The following is a 12,530-nucleotide window of genomic DNA, read 5'->3' as shown; positions in this document are numbered from 1 at the left end:
TTTGTTTCGTGTACTTTGGTATGTTGCGGACCCTGAATGTGTTCTGTTTCAGTTTACTCGCCTTTTACCTAAACTAGGGCTGTGTTTACACAGGATGTTAACTTGAACTCTGCATCATACACAGTTCTGAAGAAGTTAGTCATAGCCGTCTTCCTTATTCTTCTGAGTAAGGGTTTTCTTTATTATAGACAAGTCTCTCATTGGAGCCTTTTAGCATGCCTGGTGTATCTTTGATGCTTGCTGTCAAATACAGCCAAAGTTGTGCCTGAACAAAGATGGATGATTTGGAATCCACTGTGTACACATTTACTCCTGGCAATAGTTGGATCAGTATTTTAGGACAGAAATGGCTGGTTCCTATACAGAATCTCTTCTGACAAGGTAGGTAAGTGTTTCTGATGCAGCTGAACCTACTAATCGAAAGACCTTGCTTCAGCCTAAAATTCCTGTGGTAGCAGTAAATGACATCTTGATTCTGTGGTGTCATAAACAGACACTGGCTTTCCAAAATTGCTGCAAGCTGTGGAGAGACAGAGAATATATAAATGGCATGCTAAATCTGAAGCAAAGAGAACCATTTAGTCCCGTACTTTCACACTTTAATACTGGCCAGGTTTTGTGGTGAAGACAGATATACAGTGGTACCTCGGTTTTTGAACCTCTCTTCGGAACTCGAACGCCATAAACCCAGAAGTAAATACTTTTGTTTTCGAACACGCCTCAGAAGTCGAACATGCCACACAGCTTCTGTGTTGAGTTTTCCGTATTGGGTTTTCAAATGTTTTGGAACTCAAATGGTCTTCCAGAACAGATTATGTTTGAAAACCGAGATACCACTGTAATACAAAGAGAGAGCTCAAAGCTTGTACCTCAGTCATGGAGCAAGGCCTACCAGCTTTACAGTCAAAATAACTGATGTGCATAATAGTGTATCGAATGTTAGCTATAATAAAAAAGCAAAAGCAAATCTTGCTCTAGGAATTAGAGGAGGGCATGCTTTAGTGGCAGGGTGCGGGGGCAAAGGAAAGACAACTAGCAAGATGTACAGCTCACTTCTGCAACAAACATGCAAAACTAGTTTTCTTAAGAACTCAACCCTGGAGAGCAGTAGGTGTGTTACTCTGACTGCAGTGCAGCCATTTCTAAAATGGCCCCATGGTCTTAAAATATTAACGCCTGTCCTCACATTTTTTGGTGGAAGATTTTGAGTGTACACGGGGTTTTGGGTTTGTTTGTTTTTAAACAAAAGTTTATTTTGCACCATAGCTCCTTGGTGCATTTTGTTTCATTGGGAAAGTATGCCTCTTCCATTGAAGTTCCTCATTGTGCCTTATTTGTGCCTTTCTGTGGTGCATAAGCACAAGTCATTACAGGAATAATAAGGAACTTGAGTTAAAATGGGAGTCTACTTGAAACATAGTACAGTGGTACCTCGGGTTACAGACGCTTCAGGTTACAGACGCTTCAGGTTACAGACTCTGCTAACCCAGAAATAGTATCTTGGGTTAAGAACTTTCCTTCAGGATGAGAACAGAAATCGTGTGGTAGCGGCACGGCGGCAGCAAGAGGCCCTATTAGCTAAAGTGGTACCTCAGGTTAAGAACAGTTTCAGGTTAAGAACGGACCTCCAGAACGAATTAAGTTCTTAACCTGAGATACCACTGTACCATGCCACCTATTCAGAAATAGGTTTCCCTGTGGATAGGCTCTGCAGCTTGCAGTTAAAAACAACAAGCCTTTGGAGTGAAGCTGTAACTGCAGACACAATCCAGGATAAAGAGAGCCCCAGTGTTGAAAACATGAAGCTGCTATGTACTAAGTCAGAAAATGTTGCTATTTGGAAACCTTCAATTGGAGATTACACACATTGCCTGGGTGAACTGTAATAATCTGAAGACGGAATCCACATATATGAGAATAGCTTTAATTAGTTCGTTTAAATTGTCATAGCAAAGGCCAGTCCTTTGATTATGTAAAGGCTGTAGTTCCGTGCCTATTTACTTTATGGTAACTCCCGTTGAAATCTTGCCACTCGATTTGGATGTAACTCTAACTATAGCACAGCGTTAATGTACACGAACCTCAGTTTCAAAAACTTCCTCCCCACCACCAAGACCACAGCACAGCCATAAGGAGGAGATGGCACGCTTTCATGTTTGTTTTTATTTCTGTTTACAATCGACTGCAGTTTACCATTTACACCCAAACCCAGACAAACTGTAGTTAGCCTCAACTATGGTTTAGGAAGCATGACAACCTTGTAAACCATGGTTTGAAGTTGGCTTTTTCCTTTAACCACAGTTAAGAGTAACCACAGTTTGTCTGAGTCTATATGTTACGGTAAACTGCAGCTAATTGGAATGATTAGCAAAACACCCCAAATTCCTTGTTGCAGCTGTCTCAGGGTGCCTCAGGTTACTTAAAAAGAATCAATTGATTTAATTTAAGAACATCTGTAAGCAGCGTGCGGCAGTGACAATTTTAAGGTAAAGCAGTAAACATTGCAATGTACTTCAAACTGAAGGACTTGTTTTGTTCTCATTGCTTTTAGTGCCTATTACTTCCAAGTGTAAAATACATCAGCTTAATTATATTGTGGAGTGTGCTTCCAAAAGGGGCATGAGTAAATTGAGAAGTATTGCAGGAGGGATGATTGTGACAATGAGCCTCTTGGAAGATGCTATAGACATGAATTCACGTTCGATCAGGATACTTTTATCCTTGAGGAAAATGTTGATGGGCTGATGATGCCAACTTAATCCTTTTAGGTATTTAAAATGTTCTATATTAGAGCTGCTCTGATACAGAAGTTCAACCATTTCTTCCTCTTGGCAAGTTAAAATTCAACAGCTGTTCTTATCCTTGGCGTTCCTCTCCATGGTAGAGAAACAGTAGTACTGCCAATCAGTTGGCACTCCATTCCTAAATATACTCTGCCAAATGAGTCAGGATACACTTGGACTTCCATTGAAAAGGGGTCTTCAGTGATTTACCTCCATTTGGCACATTTTCCAACAGTGAAGTTGGAAAACTGTTGGAAATTCAAGCCCTTCTCATGAGAAGCTGGCAGCAGTCCCAGGCACCCGGCTTGATTCCCTGTTGACCTCCCTGGCTGCATTTCCCAGCAGACGCAGGCAAGGTCTCGATCGGCGATTCTTCTCAAACGTGAGAAGAACACACCCCTCTTTCCTGCCTCCCCCAGGCAGGGGAAAGAGATAGACAGAAACGTATTTACATGCTTTTATTTCTGTCTTTGCAGCGTTACAAAAAACATGACTGCTCTCGTCAAATTCCAGCAGTGTTATAACTAAAACTCCCTGTACTTCCTGTACAGCTCATATTACACTGTGAGATAATTCTGGTGCTGCGCACTGTGAAATGACTGCCCCTCTGTCCCCACAGCAGTCCCAACATTCCCATTATGTTTACACTTCAAGCTAGGACTTTGCAGCTGCATTGCTTCATTATCGTAACACTAGTTTTGGGGAGTTTTGGATTTCAAAACTTTTTGGGGTGGGGGAAATGTGGAACACCCAATTTCACCAAAGGGTGTTCCATCTCTCATTACTTTTATATGACTGTTTAAAGGCCACCAATCAAAGCTGAACCCTCTTAGCTTGGGGGAGAAACTAACATTGGTCCCATATGTTTGTGCAAAACAGGATAGGTATTTGAATGCTGTATTCAAACTCTCCACTTGCTTGCTATAGTGAACATAGTCCTTAGAATACAGAACACTCTTTTTTGTGTGCAAAAGTAATGCACTTTCTTTCCATAATAAAACCCAACCCATGAATTGTAAAGGGTCATGGGGAACACAAAGGAACACACTGGGTTTAGGAGCACTGCTCCTGTCAAGTTTAAACTGCATAGTAGCACTCCATTCCCCAAACAAGTAAGAATGCATGTCTTTATTTTCATTTAAAAGAAGCAAGAGTTACTGCACAGTGTGATTGACTATGAACTGCAGAGAAAACTCAAGAGCTAAGCAGTGGGGCATCTTGATAGTGGATGGAAGCTTAAAATTTTGGTTTGGATTTTGCTAAAGCAAAATGAGCCATATAAGATGAAGAACATGCCAAAACAATAGAGACCTCTTGTTGATTAACTAGAGGTGTGATACATAAGGAAATCCATTTGTGTTAAAAGAGTTTTTTCTGGAGTTTGTACTTAAAGTACCAGTAGTTTTTTTTTAATTATATAAGGCTGTATTTCTATGCCACACACTTAACATGTATCACAGAAACATCTAAATATTTTTGGGTGTTTGGATAAGAAATGTTGCGTCATCCATGAGGGTTGTTTTTGCAATCTAACCTAATATTTTGGATTTCTAGGCGGTCTTGTAAGATTTTAGGAGGCTAGGCACTTAGGAGGTTTGCGTTTTGGTTCTTACTGGTTTATCAGCTCACTTGTTACAAAGTGAATCACCACGATGTTTGAATAAGTGAAACATAAGAGAGTACTTCCTTTTCTGGAAAAAGTTTGCTTTTATGCCTCCCCTTTCCTACTGGGGCGGGAACACTTCACTTTTGCAAATGGATAGGATCATTCCTCATGGTGGAAGAAGAACAAGTACTAAACCTACTTTTCACTTCCATGACTAGACTGAGCTTGGCTCTTAAGTGAATGCACTTCTCTGTGAAGTATGAATGACAACTGTTTTGGCTTACAACGATGATATTTTCAGAAATTGCCTTACTGTATTATTTTTTGGTAATGATATATATAGTAAAAATACCAGGCTCTAAATTAATAGGGACCATTAATAGGGACAATCAGTCCTTAAGTGTGGTGTGACTTTGCTTTCCACTGCAATCCAGTTCTTCTATAGTATCTCGCGACTTGAATTATGGACAATGCTAGATAGTTAAATAGTTTTGGCTACTTCCCACAGGTTCAGAGCAATGATAACATTCACCAGAACTAGATATGGCCTGCAGGAAAGGGGGGCTCTGTTTAATTCACAGGATTTTTCAGTGAAATGGACCAGACATGGGATCTTTGAGTAAGATAGTTTTAACATGTTACACAAGCCTGTTGCCCTGTGATTTTGGAGTGGCTCGAAAGCAAATGGAGAGCTGCTCTTGCTGTTGAAACAAATGGAGCGTTCTGGTTGGTTAGATACGAGCTTTTGTTGTTGTTTAGTCATTTAGTCGTGTCCGACTCTTCGTGACCCCATGGACCAGAGAACGCCAGGCACCTCTGTCCTCCACTGCGTCCCGCAGTTTGGTCAAACTCATGCTGGTAACCTCGAAAACACTATCCAACCATCTCGTCCTCAGATAAGAGCTACGTCTGAGCAAAAATGGCTTGCTCCCATTGAATGGGAAGTTGCTTCACTACTTCATTTCAAACTGAACTGGGAAGGAAGCTGAAAATTTAAAAATGGGCTGCCATTAGCTTTTCTGTGGCCTGAAGGAAGACTTAAGCAGAAGATGAAGCATCAGACCTGTTTCTTAGCTGGCCAGCTCAGTAGTTAGCATGCCCAGAGATTTAAACTCCTGCAGGTTGCAATAGGTACAAGCAAATTTAGTTCTTGTTGAATGAATGAATGAACTTTATTACGGTCACAGACCAGGATAAAACAACAACAACATATGAATAAAATAGCAGTTAGGATTTTTTTTTTCTGATAAATGTTGGAGCAAATAAGGGCAAAGAAACAAGCATAGGATAAAACATCTGACTAAAATACAAGATTAAACACAGATAATGGATGGATAAAAACTGATAATTAAAACAGATAAGAACTAAAAACTAATAAAAACATGCAGTTAAAACAACTGTAAGAGCGTAAGAACTAAAAGACTTGCAGTTAAAACAACTATAAGAGACTGCAGAGTAGAGTTCCTGTTAGAAACTAGATCTGTGACTTCATCAACTGCCGCCCCCCCCCCAAAAAAGGGTGCCAAGAGTGCCCTAAATATACAGCTAACCTTGGTCTGGCTTAGTTCGTTTTGATCTTTTACAACTGACCCTATCCTGTTTTTCATGGCACATGGGGATGCTGTTGCAAGCCTGTGGTTAAAAATGCTTCTACAAATATGTCCCTATAAACTAGATTCTGAACACATATACAATGAATATAGGCATCAATCCTTCCATTCTGCAATGTTGTTGTGAGAGTGGAGGCAGCTGCATTAAGGAAAAGCATAAGATGGGAGGCAGCCGAATCCCCTGCTTCTGAAAACCTATTTTAAGTGTTGGCTGGTACTTAAAAAGTTCTTCAGTCAAGTGGCATGAAGCTGTGGTGAAGTGGTTTGTCTGGATTCTCAATAACAGTGAAGATTTTCCTGTATGTTCTGTTACCCAATTTTTGGAACTGCCACGTTCAAAGAGAGATGTTTATGTAAGTGTAGCTTCTGAGCAGAGGGTAGTTAGGTCCTGATCCTATGAACTCAAGTTACAAGTTGCATCTTATGTAGGCCTTTTATCAATCAATCAATCAGATTTCAGTATCAAAAACTTCCTAAAATTCAGTTTAATTAAAGCAAGGTCATGGAAGAAAAGTTTGGCATTCCTTCTACCTTCAGCTGCTTGCAGAAAGCTCTGGAAAGTTGGGGAAGCCCTCTTGACTAATCTGGTTGTGAGGCAATGCTGGGGTAAGTGGTGGTAAACTTTCCTTCTGTTAACTTCTGTAATTTATGTTTGGATCCAAAACTTATTTGGGATGATTCCTCCCACCCCTTCACCCATCTTACATTGTTCAAAAAGGCCTCCCACATCATCCACATAAGCTTTTTATTGAGGGGCGTGTAGATGTCTAGTGATCTGGGGGCAGAAGGACCATACAACTCTTATTCAGTGAATTTAATTTTTTTTTTTTTGCAAGTTATCTTCAGAGCCAAGCTTAAGCCATAAGGTTTTGCTGCAGTGGCCAGCTGCTCAAAAGTCATCTAGAGATCTCGAACAGTTCGTTTGCAAATGTTATCGCTATGAAGCCCAAATGGTATCAATAACAGTTATCTGGTTTTGCGAATCTATAAGGCCTCAGGCACTTTCCTCCCTCTCTGCTTTCATATGATGTATTCAGCTGCGCACCTAAAGAGATTCTGTATCAACATGTTTAGAAATGACAAAGCCTGACTAATTCAAGGACACATGAAAGAGATTCTCCATGCAATTGTGGGTGCATGGCCAGTTGAGGGAGCTGGTGGACTGAGATTTTCGTGTCTGCTAGTCTCTTTGCTCGCTCACTCTCTATATATTTATCAGCGATGGAGCTGCAAATTACAAGCCTTTGAATTCCTCCAAAGGAACTATATCAGTCATCTTGGTTCTAGAGCAAGCTGAATATCTGTACCTTTTGCCTACTCCAGAGCTTATTAGCAAAACATACCTTCTAGCAGAATCTGGTGCCTTAGGCCAAATGGGGCACTTGCCCCACCCTAACCCTCCCCAAGCAGCCCCTTGTCGGTTCCTTACATTCATATTCAATACATAACATTTAGAGACACACTGACTTGTTTCTGTCCATCTCTTCTATTGGCCAATCATCTCTGGGCAGCACAACCAATCACAATCATCCCTATGCTTTCGCCCCTGTCCCCAGGGGATTTTAAATAATAACAGGGGACCCCTATGGGCCTCCATTTTGATTATGTCCCCCACTTCCCCCAGGGGATTGATCAGGAGTCCCTCGGAAATGCCGTTGAAAGTTCCAGATAATTATGGCAGCGCTTAGGAAGAGCTGCTGCAACCGATCAGATGCAAGCATCTCATTCTGAGCCAATCTGAAGTATGCATTTGCAATCTGTTCTTGCTTCCCCCCAACCCCACAGTTTACGTTTCCATCTTCTCACTTTTGTGAGCAGCAGGCTAAAGCACCTTGAAGCACTATCCTCTCTGAAGCCAGCCTGCCAGCCATTGAAAACCATAGCATTACAGTGGTACCTTGGGTTAAGAACTTAATTCGTTCTGGAGGTCCGTTCTTAACCTGAAACTATTCTTAACCTGAGGTACTACTTTAGCTAATGGGGCTTCCCGCTGCTGCCGCGCAATTTATGTTCTCATCCTGAAGCAAAGTTCTTAACCCGAGGTACTATTTCTGGGTTAACGGAGTCTGTAACCTGAAGCGTCTGTAACCTGAAGCATCTGTAACCCGAGGTACCACTTTGTGAGTTCAGTTCATTGTTCAAATGGGCAGTGAGGGGCAGGGATGTTTCAGGCTTGGAGGGGATGAGAGAGAAGGAAAAAGCTGTGGTGGGGTATTTTGTGTCTTTGCTGACATTGAAGTGGGGGAGAGGAGAAAAGCAGAGCTGTCCAGGAAGGGTGACCAATAAGCCCTTGGCACTGGGTCAGGGAGTTACGCAAAAGGGAGCACTTTGCCAATCTGATACCAGATTTGATAAAATGTCAAAGGGGGGAAAAAAAAAAAAACAGCCTGATCCTATGCATATGCTATATTCCCATACATATTTAGCTAAGAGAAAATCTCATTGAAATCTCTGGGTAAAGATGATTATGATCAAGCTGTGCAGCTGAAACCCTAAAACACACACAAACCTGGAAAGGAATTCCTTTGAAATCAGTTGATTTGCCCCCACTTGAACTGAACTGAAAGTATCCGGATTAGGCTGCAACAATCTCAACCGATTAGGAGATCCTTTAGATTTTTGGTTCCTAGGCCATTTTTTAACTTTGTCCTCTAAAGCAATTAGTAAATACACCATGGTGTATTTAGTTAGCGGCCATAGGGGCAGGTGCTAATGAGCTGCCTGTCTTTGGTCTGCGACAACCATCTTGCATCATTTAAGCTTTATCACAACAGCCACGAGCTCACACAAGAGCCAGTCTGTTTTTTCAAAGCGCAGGCTGCACTGTGGCATTCCCTGTGAGACCACAATAGCCACAGGTGACATCTGCAGAGAAAAGCAGAGGAGCTGGCAGAGCTGACTGGGAATTTCCCAAGCTTCGGTTCACGTTCTGTTGACATTCGTCTGTCCTGAGAGAGAATGAATCATGTCGAACTTCTGGATAATCACAGCACCTGCTATGGCTGCAGAGACCAGGAACACAGAACTGCTGCCCCTGCATCATTTCTGCTGTATTAACAACACCAAAGTGACTTCTTCAGGGCAGTGTGTGTGGAACTCGTGGGCTGCCCAGGCGACACAACCCTCCTTTGAGTCTTGCTGATGTAATCCAAAGGAAAGCAGAACATGTTTGGCACTTACTTGGCTGAAGGAGTTGTTGGAAGTAGTCAAAGAAGGCACCGTCCTACCTTCTTAGGGAGTCCACTCTGGATATGTGTAGGGTTGACTCCTTAGCCTTTTCTTCTCCCAAAGATGTCCCACAAGGCAGCAGATCCAGATTTTCCCCTCAGGGTTTACTCCCCAAGCCTTTCTCACAAATGAGTACAGCCACAAGAAGGCAGAAGTTTAGGATCGGGTCCATGGAGAAGTGTTAATTCAGGGACAAGGCTATCCAGCCACTGATAACACACTCAATGCCCTGCAATGCACAAAATTGAGATGTGAAGCTTTCATGAGCCAGACTTGTTCCAGTTTTGACAAATCTGTATTCTAGATATGGAAAGCTGACAGGTTGTTGCCGTTGCTTCTGCCTGCACCCCCTTCTCAGAGGATGCCTTGCAGCATTGAATGTTTATCTCTCCTGCGCTCATTGTTCATCCCAATGTAAGGAGGAAAGCTTTTAATCGGAAGCAATCATTATGGTACAGCACACTCTTTATTAAAAGCCATACTGGATTAACTTGTTAAACACGACTGCACAAATCATTTTATTAGTTGCGTTCGTAGCTGGAACTGAACTGCCAGATGTGATATCTGAATATTTCTTTATTTGAATTTGGGCCCACAAGTGTTAACTATATAAACATTAGACATGGCAATATAGCTGGAACTTTTTGAACCAGTTTATCATCATTTCGCTTCCCACTGTTATTTTTAAAAAGATGGTTTAAAGGAGCAAACATTGTGAGCAAAATAATACTGCTCAGGTCATCATTTGATAATGAGGATTAGCCAATTGACCCACCTGTTTCTCTGAACCTATATTTTTTTCCTGCTGCCAAATGAAACCAGTTGCCTGTGAAACTGTACAAAGCTGAAGCTGTTTACTTTTCCGCATGTCTTATTCCTGGCTCCTGCTTACTCTGCAAAGACTGCAAAGGCAAATTTGTCTTCTAGGAATCCAATTGGGATAATGCATTTTGTCCTATATTTGGTGGTGTTCAACTAAGCTTTACTCAGTGAATACCTGCCGTAATCAATGGAACTGACTTAGCCATGTTTCATTTCAATGGGTATACTCTGAGTAATGCATAGTTGGCTACCACTCCATCTCATTTCTTCTCTAAGTTAGAAACACACTTCTCTTTTAGAGCAATCATACAGATGTGGTGTTGTTTTTAAAGCCATACAGTGGATGCATCTTAGAGCAGGATACCCACACTCATGTAGTACTGAAGATATACTGAGGTGCAGCTTTTTAAAGGAACGCAGGAAGTTGCCTTCCACAAAGTCAAGTCATTGGTCCATTTAGCTTGGTGCTGTCAATGCAGACAGCCAGCAGCTGTCAGGATTTCAGACACAAGGCTATGGCAACACTTTGCAGGAAGTGCTTCATTCTGTAAAATGGGCCACATAACTCATCAGCACCTTCAACTGGCAATTTGGCTGCTGCCTGGTGCCACAGGCACTTTTGAATCAAAAGTCTTCACAAAAACTGCTTTTACTGCAAGTGAGTGGACCTAGACTGGAAAATTGGTGTTCAGATCCTACCTCGCCTCAAAAAGGCAGCATACTAGGGGATTATGGGCTGTCCACAGTTCCTCATCCTACCTTACAGGATTGTTGTAAGGACAAAATGGAGGGCCTTAACGTTGGCTTTACTCTCCAGAGGAAGGGTGTGATACAAACGCCAGTTATGTGATTCTCCATCATTCTTCGTAAGGCTGAAGAGTAACTGTGGCGCTATTATTAATACAACAAAGTACCACCCCGTGCATTGAAAGCATATTCAACACACGTGTCTTCCCCCCAAAGAATACTGGGAACTGTAGACTGTTAAAAGATGCTGGGGATTGTAGCTCTTTGAGGGGGAAACTACAACTCCCAGGATCCTCTAGGGGAAAGCCAAGGGTTTTAAATGTGCACAGAATGTACTTTAAATGTGTGCTGAAGGAAGCAGCAGAAAAGCATGGCTGGTGATGAATTGCAAGACTCTGTTCGTAGTGTTCTCATTTAATGGGAGAAAAGAGCAAGCAAGCCCTGTTCTAATCATGGTTTAGTGTTAAGAGGAGAACCATGCAAAGAGACATGTTAAATATGCATTGAATATATTAAATTGTGTTCAGTAGATGCACATTTGATATTTGGGGCTTACAGGCAGATCCATATAAAGCAAAAGTGTCAACCTGTATATAAGGATTCTGAAAGCAGTGCCGTTGTAGCTCCCTCCTGAATGCAGAGAGATGATTCAGCTCAGAGGTACTTTAATTGCTCCTTCAAATGAAGCAAGCTGGGCAACATGACTCTTGAACCTGATTTTTCCCTCTGCCTCAGCACTTCCTGATAACAGATACTCAAAATAAAAAAAAAAGGGAAACCAGAGGGCATTCATAATCTGCTCTGGATAGGTCACGTCAATCTGATAACTGCTTTAACTGGAAAATATATGTGAATAAGCAGGAGATACGAAGAGGTTCTTCACAGAATATATGACAGCTTTTTTTTTATTATCATGCCACCTCTAATGTTACGCTTTTTGCAAGCTTTCATGACCAGATCTAAATGCGTGACTTTGCAGAAAATTGGAAGCTTGGGTCAGTCCATTAAAAGATACCATCTTTTTTTCTTGCCTTCATCCTGGAGACAAGGGAGAAGCACAGCAGCAGTGTCTCTCCGTAGCGCTAGGCAGACTGAGGGGTCGCAGGCCTCCCTTGGCTGGTATGTAGAATGAAGGTATCCACTTAGCAGCAAATTTGTCCCTGATTTTTGGGGCTTTTGCTGACTCTGTGGTATTGGGCAAGTTTTCCATATAATGCCGTTTGCCGGGCTCACCCGGACTCCTTTCACAGTAAAAAGATGTGTTGTTTCACATCATATTTTCTCAAACTGCTGCCTTCTTATTCGCTGCTCGCAGACACTTGAAGTCCCTCCCTAGAGAGGTTAGACTGGCTCTCCTTGTTGTCCTTCTGCTGGCAGGTGAAGACTTTCATCTATTAAAACAGCCTTTTGGGAATGGACTCTTTTAAAGGAAAGGGCTGGTGTTGTGATGTTTTTATTGCAATTATATGTCTGTTTTAATATATTGTATCTATCAGCTATCATCTGTCAAGCTATCTAGCTATATCTATATCTATCTATCTATATCTGTCTATCTCTATCTATCTATCATCTATCATCTATCTATCTATCTATCTATCTATCTATCTATCTATCATCTATCTATATCTATCATCTATCATCTATCTATCTATCTATCTATCTATCTATATCATATATCATCTATCTATCATCTATCTATCTATCTATCTATCTATCTATCTATCTATCTATCAT

The sequence above is a fragment of the Podarcis gaigeae genome (assembly GCF_964106915.1).
Source record: "Podarcis gaigeae genome assembly, chromosome: 5".
In the NCBI taxonomy this organism is placed as follows: domain Eukaryota; kingdom Metazoa; phylum Chordata; class Lepidosauria; order Squamata; family Lacertidae; genus Podarcis; species Podarcis gaigeae.
Note: the sequence above shows the minus strand (reverse complement) of the source record.